General features: G+C 40.3%; 1 protein-coding gene across 4 annotated transcripts in view; it reads left to right on the forward strand.

Annotated features, from left to right (window-relative positions):
- Positions 1 to 19128, forward strand: part of RERE (arginine-glutamic acid dipeptide repeats) — a 266304-nt gene that overhangs the window by 1059 nt on the left and 246117 nt on the right. The gene's annotated exons all lie outside the window — the stretch shown is intronic.

Below are 19128 nucleotides of genomic sequence, written 5' to 3' on the forward strand. Positions count from 1 at the left end.
TTATGAATGAGTTAGTAAAGAGGCTTCTGATTGCAAAAGTGTGAAGTATATTTAACATGAATGAGAGACCATCTGCTTTAAAAACAGATGTACAGTATATATCAGTTGAAGAAATCAATACACGAGTGTAAAAAATGATTTTGACCTGTATTGTACCTATCTTCATGCGCATGGTTTTTCCCCCTTAAAGTTTGGAAGGTATTTGAGAAGAGTGAGTGAGTAGGAGAAGCACAAAGGTTAAGCTCCTGAATAATACAGTACAACTCTTACAGAAATTGCCTGTAAGAAAACCAAATGATTTGTTTATTCATTGATGCATGTGGTTGAGCTTGGTTTATTTTTGGCCTGCTGTTGGTTGTAGTTTTCTTGACTTGTGAACAGTTGTTTTTTTTTTAATTTATGGACATTATATGACTATGTATTTTATAAAATATATAATGTCCTTTCCTGCTTGGTATCTGGATTTAAAAATGCATGCTAGGATTTAAGTTGTGCGTATATCATGTAACAACAAAACCCATAATGGATCATGTTTTGCAACAAGCCAGTATTTACTCCAGCCAGTGTGCATTTTACTGAATTGCTCTCCTGTTCCTAACATTTAATTTGAATCTAATTGGGGGCACAGTGAGATGTTGCACATATCTAACAACACTCCTTTTGGGCTGCCTTTGTGTATATACACTGCTTTGATCACAGGTGGAGAGACTGAAGGGCGGAGGCGAAAATTAATTTGAATAGTTCTATTTTTTAATTCTTTAGTTCGTTTTTTTTAATGAGTGGATTTTCTTTCTGGAATTTACCTAGTTATTTACTTGCAGTGGTTAGGTTTGTAGCTTTCAATGACCTGTTGTGGTGGTGGGGAAAAGCCTTGCTAATGTATTAGGGCTGAAGGAAAACAGAGAGCCCTGCAGAATGGCTAGGATGGAGACCTTATTGTTCATTCACTTATACTTGGGGCCATGCTTTCCTACAGAAAAGCAAAGCCTTTCCCCTCTGCCCTTCATCCTTCCTTTATTATTATTTTTAATTGGGAAGAATTCCTCCATTAATTTTGTCCCCCCAAAGTTTGAGAGACACTGTCCAAGGTGAATGGAAGAAGAACCAACATTCATCAAAAAGCCCAATTTTTCTTCTTCCCTTTTCCTTTTGTTGTTTACATGTGTCAATGAATGTGGAATGTGAATACAGTGAATTCCAGTATCTCCACTCATGTTGTGTGATTTCTTCTCTCCCCTACTCCTTCCTAGAACTTTTTTGTGTGTGTGTGTTAGATGTTAAATAGGCTTATTGAGGGTATGTGTGGACCAGAAGAAGTGATTCCACTTGTAAATTAACCTTGATGAAAGGCGGTAAAAGGCTAATACTCAGGAGTTTGACAAGGTTTAGGCAGTGTGTGATGAAGATACCATAGTGGAAATGTATATACTTTGCGTCTAGAAGTTTCCAGGGTCAGTATCCAGCATCTCCGTGTAAAAAAGGATCCAGTGGCTGGTGACAGTCTGAGACAATAGAGAGGTGCTATCTGTCAAACTAGGCAATATTGTAAAAGACATACAAATATTCCAGTCTGGAATACGACATCTTCCTATATGACAGAGTAATGCATAGGTTAGTACGTTCCATTTTTATGGTATGTCGAACTCTTCTAAATGTTAACTTGTTCCCTCCCCCCCCCACATCATGGGGACAAGCTGTTTCCATTTTTGCAGATGAAGAGAGGGTGATGTATTAAAGAACAATGTATTAATGGTTAAACTGAAAATCTGTCTCTAGTTGCAGTCTTGTGAGCTGCCTGGGACACTTGCATTTCCGTGAAGTTTGTTCCTCACGATAGTTCTCCCCAGGATTTCCTTACATAATTCCTGTAAAAACATCACTACTATGTAAGCATGATAGTCTGTAGACTTGTGTCTGATTGATGCTTCATTTTCTACCCTTATTCATGGATTTCAGGTCTGTAGGCTTCTTCATTCATATCCCAGTAGTCATGCAAGGTAGCCCAGGCAGAGGCATAACTTGCAGGCTTTGTGGCTGAGCAGTCTCTTGAATATTGCTGTCCAATAACTTGGCCGTTCTAATACAAACTTCCAGCTTCCACAAATGTATAGTAAATTTACCAGCTGGAGCACATAAATTTACATTCTTAGTTTAAAGGTAACAACTCGGAGCTACATGATTCTGAATCTCTTGTTGTTTGAGAAGACATAGAAGTCCCCAGCAGGATCAGCTAAAGGACCCTAGCACTTGTCAGGGACTTGGATTTTGCGACCAGGTACTCCCCCAGAAAAATGACCAGTCATTTAGCTCCACCTTCCGCTTTCCCCTTGTTTGCAGAAAACTCAGGAGTGAAAATACTTGGTCTTCTGCTTAATTGTCTTTTGCATCCCACTGTACTCCTGAACTTCCTGGCATTCTTGGCACTTCTTCAAATGCACGTTAGTTCTGCTAAAGCCCTTGGTAATGTATGACAAATATTAACTAATCTCTGTCTAATGAAATTCCATCTGTGCTTCTCTAGTAACCAGATTCCTTTGGCTTCAGATTCACAACCATGTCTCCCCCCCTCCCCCGTTTTCTCCCTCTCTGGATCTGCATTTTATTCATAGGGATGCCAGGGTAACGTGATGTTTCCAAGAAATAGGTCAGTGGTAGAATGTATGCAAATAAATGTGTTTGCAGTTTTAGTGGAACGTGGTTTTTATGAATTGTGTTGTAATAACTAGTTTCAACAAGGCTTTGCTCTGAGAATTAAGTTTTAACTTCTTTGATATGTCTGCTGGCTTTTGAAGCTAGCTTCAGTGGCTCATTCTGAACTCTTCAGGTGCAATATCTAAAGGTGTGAGATCCAAGGAATTTCTTTGTTGGATTGTACCGAACGTTCATCTGTTCCATCACTTCATTACTCTAGTGTTTTGTTTTTTCAAAAATTCATTTATATTCTCCCTTTCTCCTAATTCAGGGACCCAAATAGCATCAGTGATCAGTGTTATCTCAAAATAAAGCATGAAAGGAATCATCTTCCAGTTTCCAGCAGATGTATTTAGTTATCATGGGTAATAATCACTGTCCTTCAGGGACAGGAATAGATATGAAATAAAGTGGATTGTACTTCCAAAACGAAACCAACCAAACAAAAACCCATCTCCTCAGGATTCCCAGGGGTTGTAGCTAGCTAAGTGGCATTGACAGAAAAATAAGAGAACAATACCTTTGTGTTTTCACCTTACCTAAGTGAATGCCAGCCCTCATTCCTTTTGCTAAAGACATCTATTCAGGATTGAGCATTGTCACTGTTACTCAGAAAAGGAGAAAAATGACAAATGCCTAAGCAGATAGGATTCTTAGAGCTCAGGAATTCTTGAGGTGCATTTGTTATTAAAAGGAACATACTGAGGCCCTCTCACAGACTTGCTGCAGCATCATAGTTTAGAATAAAACACGTGTTCACTTTAGGGACAAAAGCTCTCTTCTACTTCAACAGGCAGATGGAGCTACTGCCCTAAACTGCTTGTTGGAAAGGCAGCTTGAACATTCAGTAAACAAAATAGTTCAACTCAATAGGCTTTGGAATGTGGGGCTGGCCTCCTGAACCCCTTGGATCTTAAAACGTGAGAGTCTGATAACACCATTTTTTGTGGTTGTTTTAGATTGTAGGAAACCAATGAAATGTTGCCTTCATGGCAGCACACCTTCACTTCTAGGTGTATCTTCATACATTGTCCCCCCACTTGCACATTCAAGTAGTCAGATTTACAAAATTCCATGGGACTGGAAATTTGTGATCAGCTTTCAGTTAAAGGTTGTGCCTAGACATGGGGTATTCGTATCGCTGGGTATATAAATGCGAATCGTGGCACCCATTCCCTCCCCCCAGAACTGAGCAGTCCACTCCTCATTCACCATGTGGTGCCAATTGCAGAAGGAGCCCAGCTGGCTCTTCTCTGCCTCCCCATGCAGCCAACCACTCATCAGCTGAGCAGAGACTTGAATAGCCCATCCCTAGTTGTGGCATCCCTTCCACTGTTATTCATTAGCTTTCTACACAAGGAGGGTGATAAGTCTGGAGACAGAATGTATGTTTTCTCTGGGGATCTCTGTCTGAATTAGGAGCTCAAATTTTTGAAGGTTGTAACATGTAAAGAAGCCTGTACTGTGTAGGGGTAGGGCCAGAATGCTCCCCCTGAAGCAGTGAGTACAGGTTGGATTTAACATCTGAGAAGGAGTTTAATAATAAGTTTATGAAGCTGCCTCCTTCTAGCTCAGACCACTTGTGCATCTAATCTATATTGTCTCCTCTGACTGGCTCACTTAGGATGCATCTACTACCTGATATGTGATGCGTAGAATCTGAACCTGGGTCCTTCTGCAGGCAGAAGTCACAAAGCTAAGGTTACTCACAGAGCTACAACTGTTTTCTAGTTTTTGAAGAGGTAGCTGTGTTAGTCTGTGTAAGCACACTTTATCAGGTCAAATCCAAAGATTTTGTTTTGTTTTGTTACTTTGGGTTTTGCCTGAACTGCTTTCTAGCATCTGTCACAACATTGATTTGTCTTGGCCTGAATGGTCTACTCTTGCTGGTAGCAGAGAACCTTGGTGTGAGGTCCTTTGTATTACTTGAGTTCCTTTTAACTGGTGACACCAGGAGTTTGAAACTGGTGCACTAAGTATGTGCTTTGCCATTAAGCTGTAGTTCCTCTGCTAATGCTTCAGATTTTGTTGTTCCCAGTAACCTTCCATTTAAAACAGACTCTCCTTTGGCAAGGAGAAGTTGAAAACTGACAAAGAATGCTCTTCATGTCATACTTTCTCAGTGTTTCTGAGAGGTCACCTATTTAATTCATTTGTGTGGTTTTTTAAAAACCTTTAAGGCAAGGGACTAATTTAGTATTATAAAATTAAAATAGTTATGAGCAGCCCTTTTGGGGATGGAAGTGATGGAAAACGCTCAGTTCCTCTACTTTGAAGTGTCTTGCATAGAAATGTGGCCGATCATTGTCCTCCCAGCCAGGAAAATAGCTGGATTTTAAAACTGTTTGTCTCCTTGTGTAATTGGAATTCTGTAGTACAGTACTTGTATTAATTCCTGAAATACCTGTAGCTTTTAGCTGTTTTCTCACTCCCAAACACACAGTCTGGTTCTTCTAATGTACAACTCTGTCCCTGAAACAAACAAGCAAATGAGATGAAATTAATACGTGTGTTTTTAAAAAGCATTGCCAGATACTGTTGTCTTTGTCTTTTAGAGGGACTGTTTTCAACAGACTGGACTTTTTTCATCACATATTTTTTCTACATTATATTGATGTTCTCATTTGATTAGCAATGTGTGCCTGGAAAGTGGCCAGCTGTGATCTGTGTTTGTTTTATTTTGTGCCATTAATTTTTTTGGTGATGAATCTTTTATTCCTTCCTCCGGGCCAAACAAATTGGTGTGAAAGTGAGGATTTAATTCTGCTGGGAGTCACTGAAGGTTGTAATATTGAATGAGAATCCCAAGACATGGTGATTGACAGATGTGGAGGTTGAGAAAAGGCATGTGAAATTTTTGTCTGTGGTTAAAATGTTGGGGAGGTCAAGAGAGAGAACAGCCTTCTTTGTTTCTAAAACAAATCACATTAAAAACTGGTTTAGCTAGAATCCAAACACTTTTAAATAGCATTCTTTGTTCAGTGAGTGTGAGCAAGCAGGAACACTGGAATGTCAAGGTGTAGACCCAGTATAATGCTAATATTTGCTAGCTGCAGGATTGATTGCCGTGTGTTAATCTTAGAAGCTGGATTCTGCCCAGTTGCTAGTGAACAGGGTACTCATTGCTTTAATTTTTTTTATTTTACATCTTCTCTCTTTTTCTGGCTCTACCAAAAGATAGTTAGCCTTATTAGGCAGTCTGCAGCAAGGACAAACTTACAATAATATAATAATCTTAGGACCGGTGAGTTGAAAGAGACTGTATGGATCATGGAATTCAGCCCCCTGTCAAGGAGGCACAGTGGAGAATCAAACTCCCAACCTCTGATACCTCAACCATGGAGCTATCTGCCAGTTCAACTTATTTTATGTTCTCCTAAAAACATGAGCAAGTTTGTTAGGTATAAGTACTCTTTGTTAACTGCATAGCTTTTGTCTGCACCTCATTTTTTTTCATAGCACAGGAATAGGAACTCTTTCTAGAAGGATTTCTTAAAAACTCTATTTAACCTGACTGTCTGTTTTGTGCAGTTCAGACCAGAGGTTTTTAGGGAATGAATGTGGGAAGTTGTCTTAGGACAGTTTGTCTGTCTATTCATTAACCTCCTCTCTGGCAGCAGCTTTCCATGATTTCTGGCAGAGAGAGAAGTGAGAAATGTCTTCTCCCTCATTGGTTACCTACATTTCTAAAAAGGAGAAGTTATGTCTCATTCATAGACATATACTGTACAGTAGCTGCTTCTCTAGAAGGCAGGAGCCTACACACAATGTACAGTACTCAGAACTCTTGCTGCCCCATGAAATTGTTGCTTGTATGTAGACGGTGTAGTACTGACTTACCACAGTTCCATGAACCAAAAAATCTTTGAGCACCAGGTGCTCTGGTGCTTAGTTCTGATGTTGCTTCCTTCCATTTTTGCCAACATTTTTAGATACAGAACTCATCAGTTTAGTATTTACTATGGAGATGATGAAGCACGGGAAACCTGCCCATGCTCATTTGCAAATATGCATATGCTATTTTAGAAATTAACACCTTACCCAAGTACTGTAGTCTATTAATTTCCTGCATGCTTTTCAGCTTCTTCCAGGAGTTGAAAAGAAATCATATTTCATGTTGCTTTTGCATCTTCTCCTGTCCTGTTTTTTCCTTGCCTCTCATTCTTCTTTTCCCCCAAAAAATAGTTGTCTTGCATTATCTTTTTTCATTTTAAATGAGCATGCTTTCCTATTGCTGCTTTGACACTTTCATTTCTTCTGATTGTTTCATTGCGTGCTTGATGTTTTTTCCTGTGCACATTTTTTTAACCTTGTTCCTTTGATTTGCAGTTTTTCATTAAAACGACTCTTATGTGCATTTAACTAGATTTTTCTGTTTGCTCAGCGTTCAGAGAGGATCAGAAGGTGATGCTGGAGTCTAGGCTGGTGGGTTCAGTGCAGCTTGAGTGCTCAGAACCTGCCATGCCTTTAAGCTGTCTGAACGCAAGCTTTGCTTGAACTGCTGAGGCTGCTGTTCTCACCTGTGCAGTTGCCAGTCTTTCTTAACAAGATGTCTTTACAGCTGCTTTTCATACTTCTGCCTTGGTACCTTGTAACAGACATTGCTGCGAGCAGTAAGGGTTGCGGCAGTAGAATAAATGGCACCTGCATTTGTGTCCCTCCATTGTTTGGCTCCCACCCGCCAAGTTAGGTGCAGCGAAATCTTTCGTGTCCTAGTGGGATGACTAACAGTTGATTATTAGGCATGCATAATTTTTGGGAATAGTTGTAGAACCTGTGGCCTTTTAGATGATGCTGAACTGCAGCTGCCGTCATCCTTAATTATTAGTTATGTTGGTTGGGGCTGATAGATAGAGGCTGGAGTTCAACATTGGGAGGGCTACAGATTCCCTGTTCATGGTATAGACCGTTGTGTATTTGGACTGAGATGTAGATTTTTGACTTGCTCCTTGATAAGAACTTAAGAAGAGCCTTCTGGATCACACCTACATGTCTGTCAAGTTCAGTGTTCTGTTTCCAAAACTGGCCAGCCAGGTGCTGCAAACAAGCATGAAGTAATGCATTTCCCCCCATTTGGCCTTCCAGTAATTGTTGATCAAAGGGATAATAACTCAGAATATGGAGGCATGATACATCCTTCTGTAGTGTTTATGTGGTTCCATGCGTAGATTACTTTAATCTTTTTGAAGGCTGGAGAACAGTTTCTTATTTAGGCAAGAATTTGTATTCTCTGGCATTTTACCCTATGAGTAGTGGGCCATAGCTTCATATCCTTTTATCTCTCAGCTTTGGGTGGCCATGTATCTTGGAGATAAGAATCAATTCCTAGCATAGCCATTTGTTGAATTTGACTGAAACAGTAACAAAGACTCCCAGCTGCACAGGTGAAGAGAGTTGTTGTCCTGTTTTGAAATTATTTTCTGAGCACATTTTACTAACACCTGAGATAGAAACTAGCTTTTCATCTTGGCTGATAACTTCCAGAATGGTGGGCAACTGCAGAAAATCAAAATAACCTGGGGACAGAATGACATAATCTCGTGTTAACCTTAGTTCCTTATGATGAATGACATACACACTCTTGTTGCTGGGAAGGATGACGGAAAGCATGTACCACTTAAAATCTTAACAACTTCCTCCTCTACTTCCTCAGAGTGCAAATACATGTTCTATATTTTTGCATGTTCCTTTCACAAGGTGAGAATACAAACAATAGGCAAAGTGACAATGGTTCGTTAGCACAGGAATTGGAATATCAAGCTGCTAATTACTTCAGTTAGCAGGCCCTGGACAGAGGAATAAATTGAAGGCCAAGTGGACTTTACTCTCAGAGGAATGCTAAGAGATGTTTCTTTGAACAGAGGCCACAGTTTGTCAAGGAAGAGATCTATTGTATACCCATAAGATAGTACAGAAAGGTGGCTTTATTAAGACATGTAGTTTGCTAGGAAGCCTTGATCTCTGTTGAGGCCCGTAGAGGTGCATTGGAACCAGTTCATACAGCCTATTTCTGCTGTCTCCTTTTGTACTTCTTTCTACAATAGCCATTGTGAGATCCATGAAAGTATTGTGGGGGGATCGAAGTGTTCTGAAACTGGTTTGTCTGTGTTGCCATTCCTGAAGTCAGGTTTGTGTCCATTCTTTCTTTTAAGCAATTTAGAAGATGAGCAAGTAGGTAAGTGATGGCAAACCTTTTTAAGCCTGAGTGCCCAAACTACAACATAAAACCAACTTACTTATTTCAAAGTGCCAACACTGCAATAAAGCCTGAATACTGGGGTACTATCACTATCTCTGAGGCAAAAACGATGAAACTGAGGTTGTCCTACTTGGGCCCATCTTGAAAAGACAGGATTCTCTGGAAAAGACATTAATGCTGGGAAAGGTGGAAGGAAGAAGGAAAAGAGAAAGATCAAACAGCAAATGGACGGGCTTCCTAAAGAAAGTCACAGGCTTGATTTAAAAGAGCTGAGCAGGGCAATCGAGAACAAGGCATTTTGGAGATCATTTATTAATAGAGACTAGGTTAGCCACTAGCTTGATGGCTCGTGTGCCCACAGAGAGGGCTCTGTGTGCCAGCTGTGGCACATGTGCCATAGGCTCACCATCACTGAAGTAGGTAGATTGCAGTGTAGATGTGGGGGCACAACTAGCACATGCATTTGTGACATAATCTTGTTCTTTTCTCTCTATCTCTGTGTTATGTTGTCTGCTGTGTGTCAGTAGTTGTTTAAGGTTGGAGAGTTGTCTGTAGGCAAGGCTTATTTAGGTTGTTGCCTCATCAGAAAAGCATACTAACTGGCTGGTATTAGTACTGAAATCTGTATCATCTCCCAGTTTCCTTCTCAGTCCATCCCTTTCCCTAGTCAGGTATCCCCAAACCCCATCTGTCCTCATGTGTACTGCCTAACTTGCTCAGCTATGGTTATTGCTTGTGACTCTGGATTATCTTTCTCTGTGTAGAGACAACCCCTGACTTCCTGATGGTGACCTGTCTGCTTCCTTAAATAGAATTTGGGTTGCTCTTAGCTGTTTTGGTAACCTTGGACCTTTTTTTTCTCTGATCTTTTCCTTTAGTACTAAATAGTAGTTTGAGTGGTGGCCAATCACTGTTTCTGTGCCAGTCTTCTCAGATAACTTAGTTTTTCTATGCATAACACTGATTGCCACTGTTGAAGCATCCACAATGCACCATTAAGCTGCACTACTTGAACCTAAAATATTTGTGAGTATGTGGAATGACCATTTTCTTAAAGTGTATCTCTTTAAAGAAGAATGTTTCCTGTATCTGGCTAGGGAGGAACATATGTGGTTAAGAAATCCTATTGAAACCACCACTTGTTGGTGTCAAATGGTATTTATCTGCTCTCATGAGTTTTAACTACTTTGTCCTGTCCACTTTTAGTTGCTCTGATTCAATAATGGTATGATGTGGCAGTTGCAAGTCATATTAAAATGCAACCATATCAGAAAGGCATTTGCTGTGAAAGCCTGCCCAGACATCCCCCGGGGCAGTCCCGTTGCCTCTGCATAGCTGAACTCTCTGGAGGCTTATTCAACAGGAGGAAATTTCTTGGCATATTTTGATGGTTTTTTGCCACTCCCAGCCCTCTTATGTTGCCATCATTTAAAGACTGTTTTTCAAAGAGTTCTTTCAAGTCTGAGTAGCGTTGTGCATGAACCCTTTGTGATGTTTGCATATATTTTGGCTTTTTCCTACTTCATTATAAAGTAACATCACATTTTATATGTTGGGGATAACCTGGAATCCCCAAACATACCATTTTTGGGAGTAGGCAGCAGGTTGATAGTAGGGCTTCAGTTGCAAGAGAAGTATAACTGCCCCTGTTATTGATGACAAAGGTGTTCCTCCTCACTGGAAAAAACCTGGCATTTCAAAAGAACAAGTGCCAGAAGATGAAAATACTCTCCATCACACCACATGCTACTGATGCACCTCCTGCAGCAGTTTGATTTCCCCATGAATTTAGATGCTTTGGCTTCTCTTTTGTCAAGATGGTCTTCGAGGGTTGCCTCTGCTTTTTCTTGAGCAGTGAGTCCCTTTAAACTCCTAGAAAACAGACTTTGTCTCTTTTTGATATGTTTCTAGTCTTCGATCCGGTTGTCTTAAATGTTTGCAGGGTTCAAAGAAGGTAACTAGTGCCAGAGGGCACACAGAACTCTGACATCTCAAGGAGGTGCTGGGTCACCAGTACTTTTTTAAGAAAGCAGAGGTTATTGAATCATCAGAATATCCCTGCTATAAAAACTAGCGCACACAGAAAAGGCTTTGGAGCCCTTTGAGAAAGGATATATAGTATATCAACATAAGAAGCCTGCAAGGTAGCTTGTTTTTCTTCTCTCTACTGCTTTTTCCTACCAGCTTTTCTGACAAGACTACATCCACCTCTTTTGGTATATCTGGGCTAAATTAGCAATCTAAAAATGAAAATAGTATTTGGGGCATGTTGCTTTTGTGTCCTTGTGAGAACCTTCAAAAGGGAAAGTTCTGCTTCTCTAGCTGAGCACTTAGACCTATAAGAGATGCATCTTGTGATTCAATTTCATGAAGTACCCCAGCCTATGTCTTGCAAGAGTTGGGCTAGGGCACAAGAGAAATGGGCAAATTCACCATCTCTGGAGTATTACAAGATATTAAAAAGTATTCTAGGTCTATGTGGCAGAAATATGAGTAGCTTTTACTTTGCATTATTTACTTCAGGTAGAGAACCATAGAGCACAGTCCTGTAAAAACAACAACAACAACAAAGAGACTAGGTTAAAAAACCAGGCAAATGCTTGCTTCTTTATTTAACCAAGGTAATTATAATTTGTAGAACCAAATCTTTCTGTACAAAAGGATCTGTCAGGCACTTCTCTTAGCTTGTTATTGTGCTTTCTAATTTGCCTGATTAAAAGAACCTTTATTAGTAGGAGCTCCTGCTTCTTTTTGGCATGCAGAAACTGGGAAGTGCCCAGCGACATACATGATTATAACTTTAAAGAAAGTTTGTAATGGGTTTTATAATGTGTTCGGTTTTAGTAGTTGCCTTCAATGAGAGAAGAAAAACTCATGATAAAATAAATGATTAAGCAGAAGACAAGTAAGTTATTGCTTCTTATCATATGAGTATCCATTGCATATTTACTTTTGAGCCACAACATGGAAAATTCCAAAATGAACTTATCACTTGTAAGTTTCATATACAGACATAAATACATGAATCTGCAGGCAAATCCTAAAACATTCTGCACGTTCCTGCTTTGTGTGTCTTCCTGCTGTTTTATTTTTATGTGCCATCTTTGCTGAATAAAGAACAGATTTCCCAGGCCCTACCTGAAAGGGTCATATGATTTTTTTTTTTGAAAAGCACAGAAGAGACCACAGAAGAAAGGAAAAAGAGTGGAGGCAACTCAGTTGGGAAAATAAGTATTTGTACTTTGTCTTAGAAACAGTAGGTTGGAGTTTCCCAATCTTAGGGCTTATGGGCACATCTCTAATGTTGCAAAGGTATCATGTGCACCATCACAAAATGGTTTTGCAAGGAAGCATGCTGTGGTGCTTGGTCAACTATGAAAAGCTGTCCTACACATAATAAACTGATGAGCTTAAAGGAGAAGTAGCTAATCAAGGCATGCATATGTGAGGCAGAGGTAGGACCAAACAAATACAGTTCTTTGAACGCACTGTTTTATGTTGTAACATAAACACAGAAAAAGAGACACATTCAGACATAGCTCCATTTTTTTGGTAGCTGCTCACTGCCATAAATTTCTAAGAATATTTCTCTGAGCTTGATGTGGGGCCCAGAGGTATTCATGGGAGTTGAAGGGGGTAAAGAGTGGGAGTTGCCCTTTGATTCTAGGGAGAAAATAAAGAAATTAGAAGGGAGGGTACAGAGGAAGATTTCTTGATAGATGTGGGCACTGGGCTTTACTAAGGCTTTCTAGCATTTTCCTCTGAATATATGGCATCCAAATTACTTAAAGGACTACATGGCAAACAGATCTAAGCGAAGATACTGTTCTCACAGTCTTATCAGATAAGCATGGTTTGTACTGAGACTGGCTCAGCCGTTTGTTTGCTATATTGATGCAGTTTAGGTAAAGTGAATGGGACATTGAGAAAGGGACACATTGGTGGAATCCTTCAAGGAAAAAAGATTGGAAATGTATTACAAGTTCTAAAATTATCCTGGTAATAAAATGAACATGGAAAATTTAAGGGCCAAATTGAAACAGAAGAGTTTTGGCCAGAGTTGGTTCTGCAGATTTTTCCCTGCCATGGTCAGTTATGTGACATGAAAAGTGTGGAAGGAATTGCATGCTCAGATAAACAATGTGCTAACCCCCCACCCTGTGCTTAGCCTGATTGTGCTCAATGAGATCTGTTCAGTATTAACTGTGAAATATGTTTCAGCAGCAGTAATGAAAGCGATGGATGCCTTTTCGGCTGTTATCAAAATGCATTTAACAAGATTTGCTGTGCCTGAGTGCCTTTCATTGTAATGCTTTATGGTTCATACTAAAGCGATATAAGTAAGCAACATCCATCTTGTGCTGATATAAACTGCTTCTATATGCTCTCTAACAATAATGTTACACTTTTGAGTCAACATCCTTTTTTAATAATAAAAAGTAGACAGGATGCATAGCTGCACACAAAGGAGAAGTGAATCATCTGCAGACATGGTATTCTGGTACACCACAGATAATCTTGATGTTCCACTGGAAAGGATAATCTATCTGCTTTACCAGAAGATATCAAAGTTTCTTTGCTTAGGTTTGTTGTGGGTGGAAGCAGTAGTACTGAGGCTCACTGTGGCTCTGTGTGGCTGTGGAAAGATCAGTAGTCCCAACATGTTGGTAAGATTAAAATACCTATATTTTAAGTACTGGTGAGAGGTCAGTCTGTTCAGAAGAGGGGGGAAATGGCTTTTAATGGTATGAATCAGTAATTCTTCCTGCTTGACTATAAAGGTGAGATACGAATGTGGAAGAACAAAGTTCCTCATGTTGGAAAAGGTTACTTGCCTACGTTTGCTAATTCTGGGCATCCTTCAAGAATAAGGCCAGTTCTGGGGTATAAATTGAATGTTATGGCAAATGAAAAGTAGGATTGCTTTGAATATGTTGAAGAATTGAACTTCTCTGCTGACAGAGATATAATAGAGTGGTATTTGGCTGTCAATTATGAAATGAAAAGCAAAAAATGATTGATCTCTTAGGGAAGAACTCTACACTGTTCGACGGAAGTATGGAAACATGATGTAATAACCCTGAGGGATGTTAGGAATACTTACCAAGCAGTATGGAAATGAAGCCTTTTTAATACTGGACCCAAATAGGTTACTTTTCAACTTGGGATTGTGCTTTGATTAGGCAGGTGTGAGAACTGGTGTTCTGCTCAAGCTTCGCATATTTCAGAAATTCCCTTCTCCTGTAATGAGGTAAAAAACACCACCCAACAACTTGGACAGATGAGAGCATACGTCTTTAAAGATTGAGTGATCTTTTGGGTGATAGCTAGATTGTACTCTGGGGGTTGTGTGAGAGCCTGTGAAAAGCCCTGTTGGATTGGACCAAACACTTATTCAGCAGCCAGCCAAAATGCCTCTGGGAAGCATAGGACATGAGGGCAATATTCTTCTGCCATTGCTTCCAGACAACTCTGCCTTTCAATGTATCATTGTTTCTGGAAGTAGCATACAACTGTCAGCACTGGCAGCCATTTATAGCCATATCCTCCATAAATTTGTCTAATGCACTTCTAAAGCCATGCGTATTGCTAGCCCGTGCCATGTCACACAGAGCCTCCAAGCAGGTTTCCTTTTCTTTGGATCTAATTAATGTCTCTCATGTGTTTAAATATCTCCCACTTGTAGCATCTGCACAGTGAATTGTATTGATATCCCATCTTCCAGCAAAGGAACTGATGGGAGCTAAGCATTTAAGAGGGTGCCAATACAGATATAGATGGTAATGACAAGGCCCTTCCAAAGTGGTTGGGTGTGGCCAGAGTAGCAGAGAAAGGAGCTGAGCCACGAAGGCCAATGAGAAAGGCCCTGTTGTTACTCTGCTATGGATAATCAATAGCTGTTAAAGCACTCTGAAGGCAGCAGGACCAGACAACAGTTCTAATGAGAGATAATCACTTGCTGTGAGCAGATCCTGCTGTCTTTGCCAGTTCATACTGGAAAAGTTCAAATATAGGACACAGAAAGAGATACACTGTTCGGTTAAAATAAGACGCCATCGTGGGTGGAAGGGGTTAAAAAATAGGCTTGTTGTCCGAGGCCAAGATGGTTGTAGTTTTTTGAAAGGTTCTCACTGCATGTGCTCCTGAAATATTTGCCTTTGAAAGGCAGCTCTACCAATGTGGTTCTTCTGGCCTCAGGCAGATATAAATATGCCTCCAGAGCTGGAGTGGAATAAGCATGTTTGCTCCTCCTTTTCCATAATTCTTTTCTGCAGTCATGTTTGTTCCTTCTGAAATGTTCCGCCTTGAATGATAAATCCAACCATCCTTCGCCACCCTCCCTTTGTATTTAATTAAGATGCCTCTTAAATCTTGTCCGAGCCTCTCTTCATCAGAAGGAAAACTGAACTTGTTGCGAGGAGAGGAAGATCTGTGAGTCTGGAATATCAATGGACTTATTCAGCAGAGGATGTATGTGTGTACACTAATTAAGAAGTGCATTATTGAGCTGTGGGATAATTAACAGGCTATGCCCCAAGTGTCTAAATATAAGCTCTTTTAACCATTCTGTCAAAAAAGTCCATAATTGTGTGGTTCTTCTTCCTAACACTGTGGGTCTCTTTCTCATTTTGCTTTCCCTGCTTTAAAAGCCACTAAAAATCTCCTGGGAAAACTGAAGTTGGTTAGTAAAATCATTGTTCTGCTAAATAGTTGGCCCTCTCTCCTGCTCCTGGACTCATTACATACAATCTTGGAAAGGTAAGATCATGGAGAATACTGCTATTGATTGCTACTAGTCTTGATGGCTGTATATCATCGAGTCCATCGTTTGACAAGGAGGCACAGTGGGGAATCAAACTCTCAACCTCTGGCTCAGCGGCCAGAGACCTAAACCACTGAGCTATACTGAAGTGTTTAAGAAAGCAAAAAGATATGGTACAAATTATCATGAGTGTCATATTCTTCGGTATCAAGCTTAAAACAAGAGATGGGCTGTTTGTATTCGTATCCCTGCCCACTCTGTCCTGGAGGCGGGATGAGGAGTCTCCCTGCTCAGCCGTTGAGTGGTTGGCTGCATGGAGAGGCAGGGAAGAGTCCCGCCGGCTCCTGCTGTGATTGGTGCAATGACAGTGGAGCTGTGTGCTACATGCCCAATGCTGAGTGGACCAGCCAGTTCTGGGGAGAGGAAATGGACCTCCTTGGCACCTGTGGTGCCGCTATTCATATTCATATCGATACGAATAGTCCATCTCTACTTAAAACAGCTCCACATTCCTAAGTGCTGTCTCTTGAGATTTTGCAACATACAAGCAGACCTCCTTTGCTCAAAATTCCTAAAGATTGGGTCTGAAGCACCTGCTTGACAATGCACATGATTCAGAGGGAGGTGTGTATGAGGTACGCTGAAGGTATTTCAAGAATTCCTGACAATGACTGAGTGAAACTGCAAAATAGGGTTAGAGCTGCATGGCACACAGTATTTTTGGTGAGATCTGTCATTGCATTGTTCATGCCAAAACTTTACACAGCCTTTTAGATACCTGGGGTAAGCAGCAGCTTATGGGTAACTCAATAGAAGTGCTGAAAGGTGCTCTAAAATCATTATGCAGAGAGTTTTCATACACTGAGAGCTTTTATTCCAAACTTCTTTATTTTGGGTATTGTACATTTATTTAAAACACTTGTAGAATGTGTTTTCAATTTCCAGGATAGCTTATGTTAGCTTATAAAAGAAGAAAACAGGAGTAATCAATAACTACTTACAATAGTGAAAGGTAGCACTAAAAAGCAGCCTCAACTGGAATGCGAAAGCATCCAAATTTAAAAGCCAGATAAAATGAAAAGACATTAACGTAGGTGCCAATTAAACCTCTCTTGGCAGGTAATTTTACAGGCAGGGTCTACAGCTGAAAACTCCCCTGTTGCCACCTGCCTCACTTTAGATGGCAAGGTTTCCCCAAGGAGTGTGTGGGTGGGATGATGTGGGTGAAGAAATGGCTTTAAAATATTTTTTTCTATGCCATGATAAATCATTATTGCTCATGCTTTATTTATTTATTTATTTATTTATTTATTGATTGATTGATTGATTGATTGATTGATTGATTGATTGATTGATTGATTGATTGATTGATTGATTGGACTTATATACCACCCCATAGTGCTACAAGCACTCTCCGGGCGGTTTACAATTTAATTATACAAGCTACACATTGCCCCTCCCCCCAGCAAGCTGGGTACTCATTTTACCGACCTTGGAAGGATGGAAGGCTGAGTCAACCTTGAGCCTACTATGTTTTCGTCCATCTTTACTCCAGTGAAATCTAGGTGGCTCCTTTGATCAGCCATTTCATAGAACAGCAGAAGTCCAGGAAAGACTCACACTCTAGGGCAATAGGTATGATTGGCAATGGTAAGATATCATTGGAAGGAGAAGTAAAGAGGATAGTAAGATTCTGAACCCTGATTCTCTGAGGTTTACATTTTCTCTATTCAGGTAACAGTAACATTTATATCCCACTTTTTCTCCAGTGAATTCAAGGTGGCATGCACGGTTTTCCCCCCTCCTTACAGCCTTGAGGTCAGGTGGAATGAATATAACTGGCCCAAGTCAACATCGTGGCCAAGTTGAGATTTGAACCCAGGATCTCCTAAATTGTATTCTCACATGTTTATTATACCAAGCTTCCTCTTTTGTAGCGCAACTACTATTTGCATGCACTCTTTTGTCTTGAACTGAAACAGTGTGCCCCTGAAAACAGCACCTGATCCTAGAGCAGAAATTAAAAAAAATAACGCTGCGGGCTAAACCGCAGAAGCCTGTGCTGCAGGGTCAAAAGACCAAGCAGTCGTAAGATCGATTCCACGCAACGGAGTGAGCTCCCGTCGCTTGTCCCAGCTTCCGCCAACCTAGCGGTTCGAAAGCATGCAAATGCAAGTAGATAAATAGGGACCACTTCGGTGGGAAGGTAACAGCATTCCATGTCTAAGTCGCACTGGCCATGTGACCACGGAAGATTGTCTTCGGACAAACGCTGGCTCTATGGCTTGGAAACAGGGATGAGCACCGCCCCCTAGAGTCGAACACGACTGGACAAAAATTGTCAAGGGGAACCTTTACCTTTACCTTTATAAATTCTGTACCTGTTTCTCCATACATGACCACTTGGCACTTATTGAAATCTAGAAACTGGTGATCAGAGATCTTTGTATGTGCTGATACTTTGTTGATGTGTGGGGATGTCCCCAGAGAATGGCCAGGATTAAAATGATTTCATTTTGATATTCTATGGAGCTAGTATGGTTATAATGTTTGTATTGTGCCTTTCTTTCCTCTTCCATATACCTTGAAGAACGTCACACAGTCATTTATTGGCTGAAACCTCTGTTGTTGTTTTTAAATCTTGAAACTCTATCTCTCCTTGGATAAAAACACATAAATGCTCAGTGATACAGAGAGTGTTTGATAAGCTGCCCTCTAAAGTGCTGGAAACCCCCTTTGACTCCTGCCAGCTTGCTAACTCTGTTGGCCATGTTGAGTGAAACATCTGCCAGAAATCAGAGCTTTGATTCTGCTCTGCCCTAATGGCTTTCTCTTAGTATGATGGGTTTGGGCCAGATGCACAGTGGATTCCCGTGGTTGGATGTGGAAGAGTGATGTGGGTGGCTTTGTTATTTGGGAGGCTTTTTAAAAAGGAGTAGTTAGGAAGGAAGGGCACAGGCATATTCACCCAGTGGTATAGTTTATTTTGTTTATCTGTGCTACAGAAATCTTTATTTTGGTCAATCATCAACTTCCAACACACACTTAATTTTTTTATTTAGTGTTGCTTATCTAACTAGTGCGAGAGGGATGACAAAACAATGAATTTCCTTTTACAGTATTTACTGCACTTGGAGATTGAAGGAAAAATGCATTGTGGTGCTTTTGAAATAGGAAAATAATTTGTGATAGTTGTACACCTAAATCTAAGGCTGTATCCTTTTCTTTGCACTCTGTTCCCCACACCTTGTGAAATTAACATGCTTATGCATTTTAGGTTTTATGCTAAAGTGATCCTTATCTTCAAAGAGAGTATTCAATGAGCCATATTACAGCTGCCAAGCAGACTGATATTTTAGCAGAGATATTCCACATAATAAAAATGAGGACATTATGATTGCTTGATGCATTCATTTTACTAACTTCTGCTGCTGTTTGAGCTTAGGCCTTCAGAGTTAAAGGGGTGTATTCTTGA

Source organism: Pogona vitticeps, chromosome 7 (assembly GCF_051106095.1).
Source record: "Pogona vitticeps strain Pit_001003342236 chromosome 7, PviZW2.1, whole genome shotgun sequence".
NCBI classification, from domain to species: Eukaryota; Metazoa; Chordata; class Lepidosauria; order Squamata; family Agamidae; genus Pogona; species Pogona vitticeps.